Below are 14623 nucleotides of genomic sequence, written 5' to 3' on the forward strand. Positions count from 1 at the left end.
ATTTCCTCTGACCAGAAAGCTGAGTGTTTAAGACTTTTCACATTCGCTTGTTTTGTTGTAAGGAGCTAGTAAGAGCTCAGCCTGGCCTCTGCCAAAACCACTCATAAAGGAGCAGCAGACATGGTGCAGCCAACAGAGGCTTCAGGGAAGAAGGATGGCTGTGACTTGCGCAGAGCAATTCTGGGATCCTGGAACCTGAAATACATCTCCTCCCCAGAAATTTAGCCTGAAATTTCTTTAACCAAGATCAAAAGGTGAACCTTGCTTCTAATAATCAGAGAGGACTGAATGTGTTCTGTGAAGGAGAGACACACTGGTCTAAATTATTTCCAACTAACGTGTAAATGACTGATAGAGGTTTTCGGTTTTTTGTTTTGTTTTTGTTGATTTTTTTTTTCCTAAATGCTAGTTTGGTGAGAAGGCAAAAAGAGTTATAAAAGTGCAACACCAAGGCGGGTGGATCACGAGGTCAGGAGTTCGATACCAGCCTGGCCAACATGGTGAAACCCCATCTCTACTAAAAGTACAAAAAATTAGCTGGGCGTGGAGGCGCGCCCCTGTAATCCCAGCTCCTCGGAGGCTGAGGCAGAAGAATCGCTTGAACCCGGGAGGCGGAGGTTGCAGCGAGCCGAGATCGCGCCATTGCACTCCAGCCTGGGTGACAGAGCGAGACTCCGTCTCAAAAAAAAAAAAAAAAAAAAAAAAAAAAAAAAAGCAACAAGCCCTCTCGCCTAGTCTCTCCTTTGTCGTCCAGACCCTCGCGGCCGCGGGCGTTAGTGGTTCGTCCCCTCCGCCCCCTCCGTCCCCTCCGCCCCCTCCGTCCCCTCCGCCCCCTCCGTCCCCTCCGCCCCCTCCGCCCTCTCCGCCGCGCTGACTCGCCGCTTCCTCCTGGGCCCCATCGCTCCAAACCCGGGACTGCACTTCCCGGCAGACGCCGCGGCCAATGAGGGAGGGGCTGAGGATTTGGCGGCGGCGGCGCCCCGAGAGTCGGGGTGACGGGGCTTTGTGCGCTGCGGCGGAGGCTGCCAGCACGGAGGCGGAGGCCCAGGGGCAGTGCACAAGTCACCGCGGAGAGGCGTGCGATTTCCCAGCCAAGCGCCGAGGACCCTGCTGCCCAGGCCGGGCTGCCAGCCGTAGGCTCCTCTCTGGCGGCAGCGGGGGCGCAGCGACACCCGTCTCTCGGCCTCCCCTTCCCACCCCACCTCCGGAGCCTTCCTCCTGCCGCATTACGCCTGGCCTGGTCCGGCTGTGGCCCTCCTCGATCTCCGTGTCCCTCCTGTGATCGCATTGAGACGGCCGGGCGGTTAGAACGGGACAAACTGAAGGCCCGATGAGAGAAAGGGAAAGTTAAGAATGCTGGAGCAGAACAATGGATTTCTCTTTCTCTTTCATGCAAGGGATCACGGGAAACACAGTTCAACAACCACCTCAACTCACTGACTCCGCCAGCATCCGTCAGGAGGATGCCTTTGATAACAAAAGTGACATTGCTGAAAATGGTGGCCAGACACCAGACGAAGCTACCTTGCAGCAAAGCTTTCAATACTCACCTACAACAGATCTTCCTCCACTCACAAATGGCTACCTGCCATCAATCAGCATGTATGAAATTCAAACCAAATACCAGTCGTATAATCAATATCCTAATGGGTCAGCCAATGACTTTGGTGCAGCTAGAAACTTTAGCCCCACTGACTATTACCATTCAGAAATTCTAAACACAAGACCACATTAAATTCTAGAAAACCCTTCCCCTCCACAGCCACCACTTCGGTACCACAAACTGTGATTCCAAAGAAGAGTGGCTCACCTGAAGTTAAACTAAAAATAACCAAAACTATCCAGAATGGCAGGGAATTGTTCAAGTCTTCCCTTTGTGGAGACCTTTTAAATGAAGTACAGGCAAGTGAGCACACGAAGTCAAAGCATGAAAGCAGAAAAGAAAAGAGAAAAAAACCCAAAAAGCATGACTCATCAAGATCTGAAGAGCGCAAGTCACACAAAATCCCCAAATTAGAACCAGGGGAACAAAATAGACCAAATGAGAGGGTTCACACCATATTAGAAAAACCAAGGGAAGATCCAGTACTAAAAGAGGAAGCCCCAGTTCAGCCAATACTATCTTCTGTTCCAACAACAGAAGTGTCCACTGGTGGTAAGTTTCAAGTTGGTGATCTTGTGTGGTCCAAGGTGGGAACCTATCTGTGCTGGCCTTGTATGGATTGAAGTGATCCCCAGCTTGAGGTTCATACCAAAATTAACACAGGAGGTGCCCGAAAATATCATGTCCAGTGTTTTAGCAAACAGCCAGAGAGGGTGTGGGTTCATGAAAAATGGGTACAGGAGTATAAAGGTCATAAGCGGTATGAAGAATTACTGGCTGAGGCAACCAAACAAGCCAGCAATCACTCTGAGAAACAAAAGATTTGGAAACCCTGACCTCAGAGAGAACATGCTCAATGGGATTTTGGCATTGCCCATGCAGAGAAAGCATTGAAAATGACTTGAGAAGAAAGAATAGAACAGTATACTTTTATCTATATTGATTAACAGCCTGAAGAGGGTTTATCCCAAGCAAAAAAGAATGTTGGGGCCGGGCGCGGTGGCTCACGTCTGTAATCCCAGCACTTTGGGAGGCCCAGGCGGGCGGATCACACGGTCAGGAGATTGAGACCATCCTGGCTAACACGGTGAAACCCCGTCTCTACTAAAAAAATACAAAAAAATTAGCCGGGCGTGGTGGCGGGCGCCTGTAATCCCAGGTACTCGGGAGGCTGAGGCAGGAGAATGGCATGAACCGGAGATCGCACCACTGCATTCCAGCCTGGGCGACAGAGCGAGACTCCATCTAAAAAAAAAAAAAAAAAAGAATGTTGTCTCCAAAGCCGAAGTTAAAAAAACCTGATGACCAAGATCTGTGCTTTAAACTCAGCCAGAACAGATCAATGCAGGGGAGGTGGCCTCCTCACTCTCAAGTACTGACATTTGGAGACACAGCCAGAGGCAGCACACAAGCGCGGACAAGGAAGAGCCACCTCCTGTTAAAATAGCCTGGAAAACTGTGGCAGCAAGGAAATCCTACCAGCTTCCATTACAATGCACAAAGGGAGCCTGGATTTGCAGAAGTGTAACATGTCTCCAGCTGTGAAAATTGAAGAAGTGTTTGCTCTTCAGAATGCTACAGAGGATGGGAAATTAATTTGTTTATTCAACAAAGGGAACTGGTAACAAAACAGAAATAAGTGTCAGGGGGCAAGACAGGCTTATAATTTCTAAACCAAACCAGAGAAATGAAAAGCCAATGCAGAATATATCATCTCTTGAAGCAACATCTGGTTCTACAGGCTCAGTAGAAAAGAAGCAACAGAGAAGATCAATTAGAACTTGTTCTGAATCAGAGAAGTCCACTGAGGTTGTGCCAAAGAAGAAGATAAAAAAGGAGCGGGTTGAAATAGTTCCTCAGGCTACAGTGAAGACTGGATTACAGAAAGGGTGGGTGGACCGGGGAGTGCAGGGCTCTGTCAGATTCAGTGATAGCTCCATCTCCACAGCGATTGAGGAAACTGTAGACTGAGATTCCTGTACAATTTCATCCCAGAAAATCCAGACTTGTAGTCTCCATGCAAGATTTCTTTTTCTGTCGGCAGCTTGATAAACAGTTTTTTTGTTTTAGATTTTGATTTTGCCAGTCATCATTATTGGCATTTTCCTGCCTGGTTTCTTCTTGAAGACTCTGAACGATTGCTTTAACGTTCAAATGATTTTTTTTTTTTCAGTTTGAGCTGGATGGGTACAGCTTAAATCATGGGTCCAGCCTAAAAACCACCATTTAACTTACATTGATCAGTTTCAACATGACATGGACTGTTTTTGGTTTTTTGTTTTTATTTTTTATTTATTTGTGGTGTTTTTTTGTTTGAGATGGAGTCTCGCTCTGTCACCCAGGCTGGAGTGCAGTGGCCCAATCTCGGCTCACTGCAACCTCTGCCTCCCGGGTTCAAGTGATTCTCCTGCCTCAGCCTCCTGAGTAGCTGGAATTACAGGCATGTGCCACGCCCGGCTGATTTTTTTTTTTTTTTTTTTTTTTTTGTATTTTTAGTACAGACTGGGTTTCACCATGTTGGTCAGGATGGTCTCGATCTCCTGACCTTGTGATCCGCCCACCTCAGCCTCCCAAAGTGCTGGGATTACAGGCATAAGCCACCGTGCCTGGCCAAGTTTTTTGTTTTTAAATAAAGCATCATTAATGCACCTCTGACAAAAATAAATAAATAAATAAATAAAGCAGCAAATTCTGAAAGGGAGCCCCGCAATGGGGAAAGAGGTGCCCAAAGGGAAGTGTGGAGTTTAGGAAAGACCAAAGTTAGCTCAGGATTTCCCCTGGAGCCTGGGAGCGGGGGAATTGTATTGAGATAAAGGAGCACCAGGCCCATCTGTCTGGAGCTGACACGGAGACCTCTGAGTAATGATTTCAAGGAGGAAGAGCAGGCAAGACCCACTGAGGGTACCAGAAACAGCAAAATTGGGTGGGTAGATACACCGTCTACCTGGACTGGAGTAGAAAAAGGGAGGATAAAGAAGACAGTATTCACCCCACACACATTTGCTGTGGACTTACTATGTGCAGGGGGCCATGCCCAGTACTGAGTTCAGTCTCCTGTTGGAAAAGTTTCATCAGAGCCTGACGGAGAGCAGATTTCCACAAGCCCGTCAATAACACTTAATGTGCAGTGCATTTTGGGCTCAAACCCTGAAGGTGCCTCAAAAAGGCTTGTAAGCTGGGGGTACAGTCCCCTGCCTGAGGAAGGATACCACAGGCTGGGCATAGCTCCACTGGCCCTTCTCAGGGTGGCTTTCCAGACCCCATTATTTTAAATTGCAACGCCTAGCACTTCTGATCCCTTGTCCTATTTTTCTGAGCATCACTTACCCCTTTCTGACATATGTTTTATTTATCTATGTGTTTATTGTCTGTTTTCCCCAGTAGAATGCTTCTCCATAAGAGCAAGGGTTCTTTTTTTTTTTTTTTTCCGAGGCAGAGTCTTGCTCTGTTGCCCAGGCTGGAGTGAAGTGGTGCGATCTCAGCTCACTGCCAGCTCCGCCTCCCAGGTTCAGTGTCCCGAGTAGCTGGGACTACAGGCGCCCACCACCACACCCGGCTAATTATTTTTTTTCGTATTTTTAGTAGAGATGGGTTTTCACCGTGTTAGCTAGGATGGTCTCTATCTCCTGACCTCATGATCCGCCCGCCTCGGCCTCCCAAAGTGCTGAGAATACTAGGTGTGAGCCACCACGCCCGGCCAGGTTCCTCTAAATCAACTTAATTGAGGGATCATTTACATATAATAAACTGTATCCATTTACCATTTAAAGTGTATAATTCTGAACTGTGGGATGTATGCGGATATATATACCTGTACAGCCACCACCACTACCACGATACTGAACATTTTCCACTACCCCCAAAGTTGCAGTCATCCCCATTTCTCCCATTTCCTACCCCACACCCACCCCAGGCAGCCACGGATCTGCTTCTTGTCACCATAGGCTAGAATTAACAGCAGGGATTTTTATCTGTTTTATTTCTCTGTCCCCAACACATCAGATGATGCCTGGCATATAATTGGCACTCAATACATCCTTGGTGAAAGATTGAATTAATGGATGGGAAATCAGATGATTTAGATCTGTCTTCGGGGCCGGGCGTGGTGGCTCACGCCTATAATCCCAGCACTTTGGGAGGCCGAGACAGACAGATCACCTAAGGTCGGGAGTTCAAGACCAGCCTGACCAACACAGAGAAACCCCATCTCTACTAAAAATACAAAAGTAGCCAGGCATGGTGGCGCATGCCTGTAATCCCAGTTACTCGGGAGGCTGAGGCAGGAGAATTGCTTGAACCCGAGAGGCGGAGGCTGTGGTGAGCCAAGATCGTGCCATTGCACTCCAGCCTGGGCAACAAGAGCAAAACTCCGTCTCAAAAAAAAAAAAAAAAAAAAAAAAAAAAAAAAAAAAAAAGATCTGTCTTCGGGCAGCTCAGAGCCCAGTGGAAGAGACAGGTGAAAACAATAGTTACAACCTCCACAGGTCCTCTGCAGGAAGTGAGAGAGTGAGGATGCACATGATGGAACTGCAGAGTTTGAGTTCTTTGGCATCAGAGGGATTTGAGCTGAAGGACCAGCTCCACTTCTCACTACTTTACAATCTCACGCGAGCCCCTACATTCCTCTGAGTCTCTTTTCTCTTTTGTAAATCTTGTATAAGAGCAGTACCCACCAGAGAGTGCTGTTAAAGGATGTAATGGGATAACGCTTGCCAAGGGCATAGCACAGCGCCTGGCACACAATCCATGCTCAACAAACCTTACCTACTGATATTCTTGGCCATTCGAAGAACGTGGGGCTGGGCATGGTGGCTCATGCCTGTAACCCCAGCACTTTGGGAGGCCGAAGCGGGCAGATCTCCTGAGGTCAGGAGTTTGAGATAGCCTGGCCAACATGGTGAAATCCTATCTCTTCTAAAAATACAAAAATTAGCTGGGCGTGGTGGCAAGCACCTGTAATCCCAGCCATTTGGGAGGCTGAGGCAGGAGAATCGCTTGAACCAGGGAGGCAGAGATTGCAGTGAGCCCAGATCGCACCATTGCACTCCAGCCTGGACTACATGAGCGAAACTCCATCTCAAAAAAAAAAAAAAGGAAAAAAAAAAAAAAAAGAACATGGTTGAAGACCAGCTCTATAATATGAGTAAGATCAGACTCTTGATTTTGTGAAGGTAAAGCCAGGGAAGAGAGGCAGAAGCTGAAGTCAAGACCAGCTAGTTTATGCTGCAGTAACAAATGAGTCCATGGTCCCAGGGGCCTCGAGCACTGAGGTGAAGTTCATTTCTCTCACACTTATGTGTGCCCTGCTCCACTCCTATGCCAGGCTGGCAGTGTGGTTTCTGGCTGGGGCACTGCCATCCTTGTAGCAGAGGGAAGAGAGAACAAGGTGAGCCATGCTTGGCTTTGAAAGTTTCTGCTCCCCAGTAACTCACATGTCCCACTTCACTGGCCAGCACCAGTCATGTGGCGAAGCCTGAGTGAGGCCAATGGATCAAGGAAGTGTAATCCTTCTCCAGAGAGGAAGAGGAAATATTTGTGAGCAATGGTACGGTGTACCACAGGCATGCAAGCAATTAATTACAGGATGTGAGAAGTACCATCTACCTCTGCACGGTGCTAGGAAGGAAAAGGGGCTGACTCTGTTTGGAAGGCAGATGTCAAGCAGGGAAAGGGGAAGTCAGGGAAGGCTTCATGGAAGAGGTGATGTGTATCTGGGTCTTGAAGAAGGAATAAGAGCTCACTAGGCAGAAAGAAACAAGGGAACATTTAGGCAGGATGAAAAGGCAATTGTCAGGGATAAAATTGTGAAAGTCTGATGTGCTCTCCGTGGTTGGAGCATCTGGGTACAGGGGCTGGCTCTGGACAGGTGGACTGGACCAAGAGGGGTCTTTGACCATCACACTAAGGATTCCGACTTTTCCGGAAGAGTGATGGACAGGCACTGAGGTTTCTGAACGAGGAGATATGACTTTGAGCCCTGGAGTGGCTGGATGGAGGGATGTTTTCATCCCAAGTGCTGAAAAGTAACCAAATAAAAGGGGACCCTAAATCAGGGGAAAATCCCCGGGAAGAGATGAGGTTTTTCTGCACGAGAACCCAGATAGGAACGAGAACCCAGATAGGAACGGTCGCCCGGGGCAGCTGGGCCCCTTCCTGTTGCAGAGAGCAGGCACAGCTCGGTGGCAAACGCCGATCAGGGCACGGCGAGGCCGAGCTGAGCCCCGCGGACCTGCCTGACCCCGCGCCCGCCCCCCGCGCCGCGAGAGAGGCCCCTCCTGGCCCCTGGAGACCTGGCGTGGCGGATATTTGTCTGTGATACGATTGTAATTTGGGTCTCTTTTGGCCGCAGTAAATTGTCCTGTTTGCACAGCGCCAGGCTGAAATAGCCCGGCGCGCGCGCCCCAGGAAATGAGCTCAGGGCCGACAGCCGCGGAGAGCGCGCTGCAGCCGCCTTGGCGCTCCAGGCGCCCCGGCCAGCCCGCGTGGGGGCGGAGCTGCTATTTTTTCATTTGACCGACTTAAACAGGTAATTCGAATTATGAGCATGAAAAAGTGCCCAAGGCGCTGTCTGCCACCGAAAGCTCAGAGAAAAGTGGGAGACGCTGGCATGGGGACTGGGGAGGCTGCAGCATCTTCCTTCAAGCGCAGCGGTGGGAGGTAGGGGGAGGAACCGAGGCTCGGTCTGAGATGTGCTGCCTCTGCCACCTCCCACGAGGCAATAAGGAAAGTCAAAACCCCTGGTGACAAATTGCGATTTTACAAAAATGATTTCATACTAGAAGGACTTCACAGCCATGGAAAAGAACATTTGAAGCACAGTTACATCCGCCTTACGGTGCCTTACAGGTAACACTACAACTATCTACACATACATGGATTTGTCAGCATTGCCATTGATCACAGCATATAGACAATCCTGTGCTCCTTTTTTCACTTGCTTTTATTTTCTGAACACTCTTGCTTGTTGCTACACAATTTTCAATTTACCATTTTTACTGGCAGGGTAACATTTCATTGGATGGATGTATCATAATTTATAGGACCATCCCTCTATGTTGGCTGGGGAGGGTGTCTCCAGTTTTTCCCTATCATAAATAACACCCCAATAAATGTCTTTGTAGATACAAAATGGTTCTTTCTTCCTTGTGAATTATTTTCTTAGGATTAATTCCCAGGAGGAAGATTACTGGGCCAAAGGCTATGAACATCTTTATGTCACTTGATATTATTGCCAAATTGCTTTCCAAAAGGGTTGTCTCTGATAATTTATGGTGTAAAAGAAGGAACTAACCAAATGTGTACACCGTCCTTTCCTATACACACACAAAGGGCGTCACCTTGGGGCCCAGAGGAACAGGTGCTTGGGGTAACTCCGAGTGGGGGCGGGATAGGGGTGCAGGGGAAAGGGCATTCAGAGGTGCGGGTGCTGGGATCCACCTCACCCTGGTATCGGTACTTTCTGGAAGGACAGGCTTCCCGGATTTTTTGCCTCCCTCCCTTGTCCTCCCTTTTGCTTCCATCAGATGTTTAGACCTATCACTCCCAAGCCCCTACCTTACTGTCCGCCTCTCAGAGTCCTTCCTGCCAGGGCTGCCTGGGAACTGGCCCACCCTAGGCCCTGAAATAGCATGATTTGCTGAGCCAGCTTTCATACTAAATGGGAACTATTGGCACCTTTGGCTTCTTGTCATCTTTATGTTTTTCCGAGAGGTAGCACTAACCCCTCGATGAGGCTCAGGAGGGGAAGCTGGGGTGTGCCCCCAGGTGATACCCTGGGAGAGGCTGTCTTCCTTGCAGCTGCTCCTCAAGTCATTGCCAGGTTCGGCTCTGGTGGAAACTTCTGTATTTACAAAGATCAAGTCTGGGAGATGAGGCCAAAGACAAAACATCTTCTGTCCACACTCCTCACACTATTCAATTTGCGGATGTTGTTCCTCCCACAATTGTTTTGGTATCACCCCAGCTGACATCGTGGACATTTTTTTTTTTTTTTTTACTTTCCTGGCAACACTGTAGGAAGAAAGCACGTTCAGGGGACAATTCACCAGAGGGAAAACAGACTTGATTTCTCCTCCACTGTAGCAACCCATGTGTTCTTGGGACAAATCTCTTAGGGAATATGGGTCCCAACTTTACTGACAAAATGAGGTTCTGGCTGGACCAGCCACATCATTGCTGTCCCTAGGACCCAAAAGCCCTTGGTGGAGTTTCTTTTTTTTTCTTTCTTTCTTTCTTTCTTTTTTTTTTTTTTTTTTGAGACCAAGTCTTTCACTGTCACCCAGGCTGGAGTGCAATGGCACGATCTTGGCTCACTGCATCCTCTGCCTCCCGGTTCAAGCGATTCTCCTGCCTCAGCCTCGTGAGTAGGTGGGATTACAGGCACCTGCCACCATGCCCGGCTAATTTTTTGCATTTTTAATAGAGACGGGATTTCATTATGTTGGTCAGGCTGGTCTCAAACTCCTGACCTTGTGATCCACCAGCCTCAGCCTCCCAAAGTGCTGGGATTACAGGCGTGAGCCACCATGCCTGGCCCCAACTTGGTGGAGTTTCTTATGCTCCCAAGTTCTCCTCCCATGACTGCACCATGGAGATGTGGGACAGAAGGTGCCCTTGGCGGGAGGGACTCTGAGGGGTAGACAGTAAGGTGGGGGCTGACCTGGGAGTGACAGGTCTGAGCATCAGACAGGAGAAGGACAGGGCAGGATGGGGAGTCTGAAAACTACTGGGACAAACCATTACCTGCCAAGGAGACACCTGACCCAGACACACAGGGCTTTCCACTGCCCCTCAGGCCTCCACACATCTCCTGTCTCCAGAGATGCAGCCTGTTTCCCCAGGGGCTGCTGGGAAGCCCCCCACTTTATCACTGGAGGGTGTCACACTCAGAATCACCTCTCCACCCAAACCGCCAACCTCAGTCCCAGGATCAGGCCTGTGCCTCTGGCTGTCTCTCCTCAGGTGACGGTCACACCCTGTTGGGTGCCCCGCCTGCGAGGACAGAGGAGCCATCACTGTTCCAGCTGCCTGGAGATCTTGGTGCTGGTGCCAGCCCTCAGCCTCAAGAGGTCTTTCATGGTTTCTTCCTTGAAGTTCCTCAGCTCCATGGGCAAACAGAAGCCCACATTCAAGGGAACCCATCTGTGCCCAGATGGGTAATGGGTACATGCCCTTGGGCCCCATTGGATGAAAATGAATGTAGAATGAGGAGCCAAGTCACTCACTCTTAGGTTGGTCTTTTCTTGCTTTGGCGCGTGTTTTCCCACAAACGCTGCTGCCATGGTTTGAATGTTTGTCCTCTCCAAAAGTCATGTTGAGGTTTAGTTGCCATTGTGATGGTATTGGGAGGTGGACCCTGCCCTCACGATGGATGAATGACTCATGATATGAGTGAGCTCATTATCATGGGAGTGGGTTTGCCCTTTCCTGCTCCCTCTCTTTCCCTTTCTCCCTCTCTTTGCCCTTCTCACCATGTGACACCCTCTGGCATGTTATGTTTTAACAAGAAGGCCCTCACCAGATGCCGGCTCCTTGATTTTGGATTTCCCATCCTTCAGAACCATGAGCCAAATAAATTTCTGTTTGTTATAAATTACCCAGTCTGTAGTAATCTATTACAGCAGCACAAAACAGACTAAGACAATTGCCTACTAGCAGGCATCCCTTTCCACCACCCTACTCAGCCATTTCCAACCCCTTCAGCTCAATCCCTAATCTGGAATATTGTCCCAGTGCCTCCAGTTCCTACAACCCAATTCATTTTGTACTTTGCGATGGCACCATCCAATGAGGGCTCAAAGTCATCTTCTCTGGGTGTCTGCAAGGTCCAACTAAACCCCACTTTACAATGTGGTCTTGTTTATGATGTCATGCATGGTCTGTCTCCCCATAGACCCCCCGGGGCACTGCCCACATCTTACACATCATTTGAACACCGTGGTACTCCGCCCAGGGCCTGCCTCTCAGCACATGCTCAGAAACATGTGTTGATCCATTTCCATTGTTCATTCAACCCTTCCTGCACCTGAATAGGCTCTTGGTTGCAAGTGACAGAAACAACACTAGCTAAGAAGCAGCAAAGCAATTAATTGGAAGGATATTTATGAGCAAAAGGAGTCCATAGGGAGGGAGCACCAGGATGGGAATGGGCAAGGGAGGCCAGGGGACAGGAAACCAGCCAGCTTCAAGTCTCATGAACGTGGGTTAGGGAGGCTGCCCAGCCCTGCTCCTACTGGCCACCACTACCACCCCTCGTGAAGACCACTGCTGAGTGTGAATTCTGGGCAAGATGGAGGAACATCCGATTGGCCAAGCCTGGGTCACATGTCTAACCCCAGATGGAGGTGGGAGGATGTGGCCTCTCCAACTTTTGTGGTGGGGTCCCTGACTTCCCCCACCAGGCCTACTCGGTAAAAGACCCCACACCCCTAGGCCGGGCGTGGTGGCTCACGCCTATAATCTCAGCACTTTGGGAGGCCAAGGCGGGTGGATCACCTGAGGTCAGGAGTTCAAGACCAGCCTGACCAACATGGTGAAATCCTGTCTCTACTAAAAATACAAAACATTAGCCAGGCATGGTGGCACGTGCCTGTAATCCCAGCTACTACTCAGGAGGCTGAGGCAGGAGAATCACTTGAACCCGGGCGGCGGAGGCTGCAGTGAGCCAAGATCGCACCATTGCACTCCAGCCTGGGCAACAAGAATGAAACTCCGTCTCAAAAAACACAACAAAACAAAATAAAAAACCCACACCCCAATGTGGGAGGCTGAGCAGCTCCCCAAAAGACAAATGTCTAACAGTTACTGAGATTGTATTCACTGTGTGCCAGGTGTTACTCTAGGCACTGACGTGTGAAGATGAGGAAGCCAGGCCCCTGCCAGGCAGCTGGCTGAGAAAGCAACCCCAGCTCCATTCATCATTTATGGGGCACCACTCCATGCCAGGTTCTTGCCCATGGGCTTTCTCAGACATCATCCCATTTAATCTTCACTGTGGCTGGGGCTGAATTAAAGGGGCTAGTGAATGGTCAAGGGAGCAGCATGGCTGTCAAGGAGTTAGGGCAGCATCACAGAGAAGTGACCATCTGGCAGGGACTAAAATGGACTCAAGGAGGTTGAAAAAAGAGAAAGGCCTTCTAGGCAGAAGGAACAGCATGTATAAAGGCATGGAGGCCTGACAAAGTCAGAGAGGATTCAGGCCATCATGGTTTCTTGGTGTGGCTGGAATATAGGGAGCAAAAGAGGCCTAGAGGTGGCTGTTGCAGGTAGCTCATGCTAGCAATGAGCAGGCCTTGAATAAAAACAGCCAATATTTCTCAAACACTTGGTAAATGCCAAGCCCTCTATGAGGCCCTTTACATCCATCATCTCCCCCATCAGGCAAGCACTATTTTTATTTTGAAGATGAGGAAACTAAGGATAAGAGGGGTTAAGTAACTTTTTCAAGGTCACACAGCTAGCAAATTGGAAGAGGCAGGATTTGAACCAAAGCTTGTGTGTTCAACCACTGATGATGCCAGAAGGAATAGGAGGAGTCCATGTAACTACCCTGATCCTTTAAAAAAAAAATTTTTTTTTTTTTTGAGACAAGATCTCACTCTGTCACCCAGGCTGGAGTGCAGTGGGATGATCACAGCTTACTATAGCCTCGAACTCCTGGATCAAGTGATCCCTTCATCTCAGCCTCCTGAGTAGCTGGGACTACAGCTGTGCACCACCACACCCATCTAATTTGTTAATTGTTTTTTTTTTTTTGAGACGGAGTCTCACTCTGTCTCCCAGGCTGGAGTGCAGTGGCATGATCTTGGCTCACTGCAACCTCTGCCTCCTGGATTCAAGTGATTCTCCTGCCTCAGCCTCCCGAGTAGCTGGTATTACGGCCACCACACCTGGCTAATTTTTGTATTTTTAGTAGAGACGGAGTTTCACCACGTTGGCCAGGCTGGTCTCAAACTCCCGACCTCAGGTGATCCGCCCACCTCGGCCTCTCAAAGTACTGGGGTTACAGGTGTGAGCCATCACGCCTGGCCTTTTTGTTAATTTTTTGTAAAGACAGGGTCTTGATATGTTGCTCAGGCTGGTCTCAAACTGCTGGTCTCAAACTCCTGGGCTCAAGCAATCCTCCCACCTCAGCCTCCCGAAATGCTGAGATTACAGGCATGAGCTACTGCACCTGGCCCCTTCCCTGATCCTTCCCATCCCCAGAGACTGTATTTTGCAGGATTCTCTATTCCCCTACCTCCATGGAGAGTGGCCTCCATAGCCTAGGGAGTGTGGCTTGTCTTACCCTCACTCTACCAGGTCACTTCAAGGAGGCCATGGCAGAGCTAGCTCCTTTGCACCATGACATTAAAAAGTCAGTTCCCTGTTACCATTCTCAGTTTTGTATTCAGGAAAAAGGAACTGGCCAAGCTGCGTAGAACTTTTTATGTACAGAGAGAATTGTTGAAATGATAAAATACAGTCTGCTGCTTTTGGCCGGGTCATTTCTAGGTACTTCCAGTTAGAGGGACAGGTACAGAAGGCACCCAGCAGGGCAGCTTCATGCTTAGGGTTTGGCCCTAGGTCACCTGGATTTGGATCCCAGCTGCCCCATTTCATAGTCATGGGACTTTCGGCATGTTATTTAACCTCTCTGGGACTCAGTTTTCCCATCCATAAAACAGAGAATAACCACAGTGCCTGCCCTATAGGGCTTAGGAGGTTTAGAGAAGATGTTTGTAAAGTATCTGGCATGTAGTGAGTATTAAAAAAAGAGAAAAAAAAATGCAATTTGGGCCAGGCACCATTATTATTCTCCATCCATCTTCACAATAACCCGTGTGTCAGGCAGGAGGTGTACCCATTTGACAGGTGGGGAAACAGAGGCTCAAAGATATTAAGTGGCCCTCTCAAGTTCACTCCCTAAGTGGAAGAGTGGGAATTCAATCCCAGATGTGTCCAATTACAATGTCCCTGAGTTTTACATGGTCCCTCGCTGTCTCAGGGCTTCTATGCTGGTGCACCTCGCCAAAATGTCAC

General features: G+C 49.1%; 2 pseudogenes; both read left to right on the plus strand.

Moving 5' to 3' along the window:
• The first annotated feature begins 963 nt into the window (after positions 1–963).
• LOC129137750 (histone-lysine N-methyltransferase NSD3-like) lies at positions 964–2610 on the plus strand (annotated as a pseudogene).
• Positions 2611–2874: 264 nt separating this feature from the next.
• Positions 2875–4914, plus strand: LOC100614362 (histone-lysine N-methyltransferase NSD3-like; annotated as a pseudogene).
• Positions 4915–14623: the final 9709 nt, after the last annotated feature.

This window comes from Pan troglodytes, chromosome 19 (assembly GCF_028858775.2).
Source record: "Pan troglodytes isolate AG18354 chromosome 19, NHGRI_mPanTro3-v2.0_pri, whole genome shotgun sequence".
In the NCBI taxonomy this organism is placed as follows: Eukaryota; Metazoa; Chordata; class Mammalia; order Primates; family Hominidae; genus Pan; species Pan troglodytes.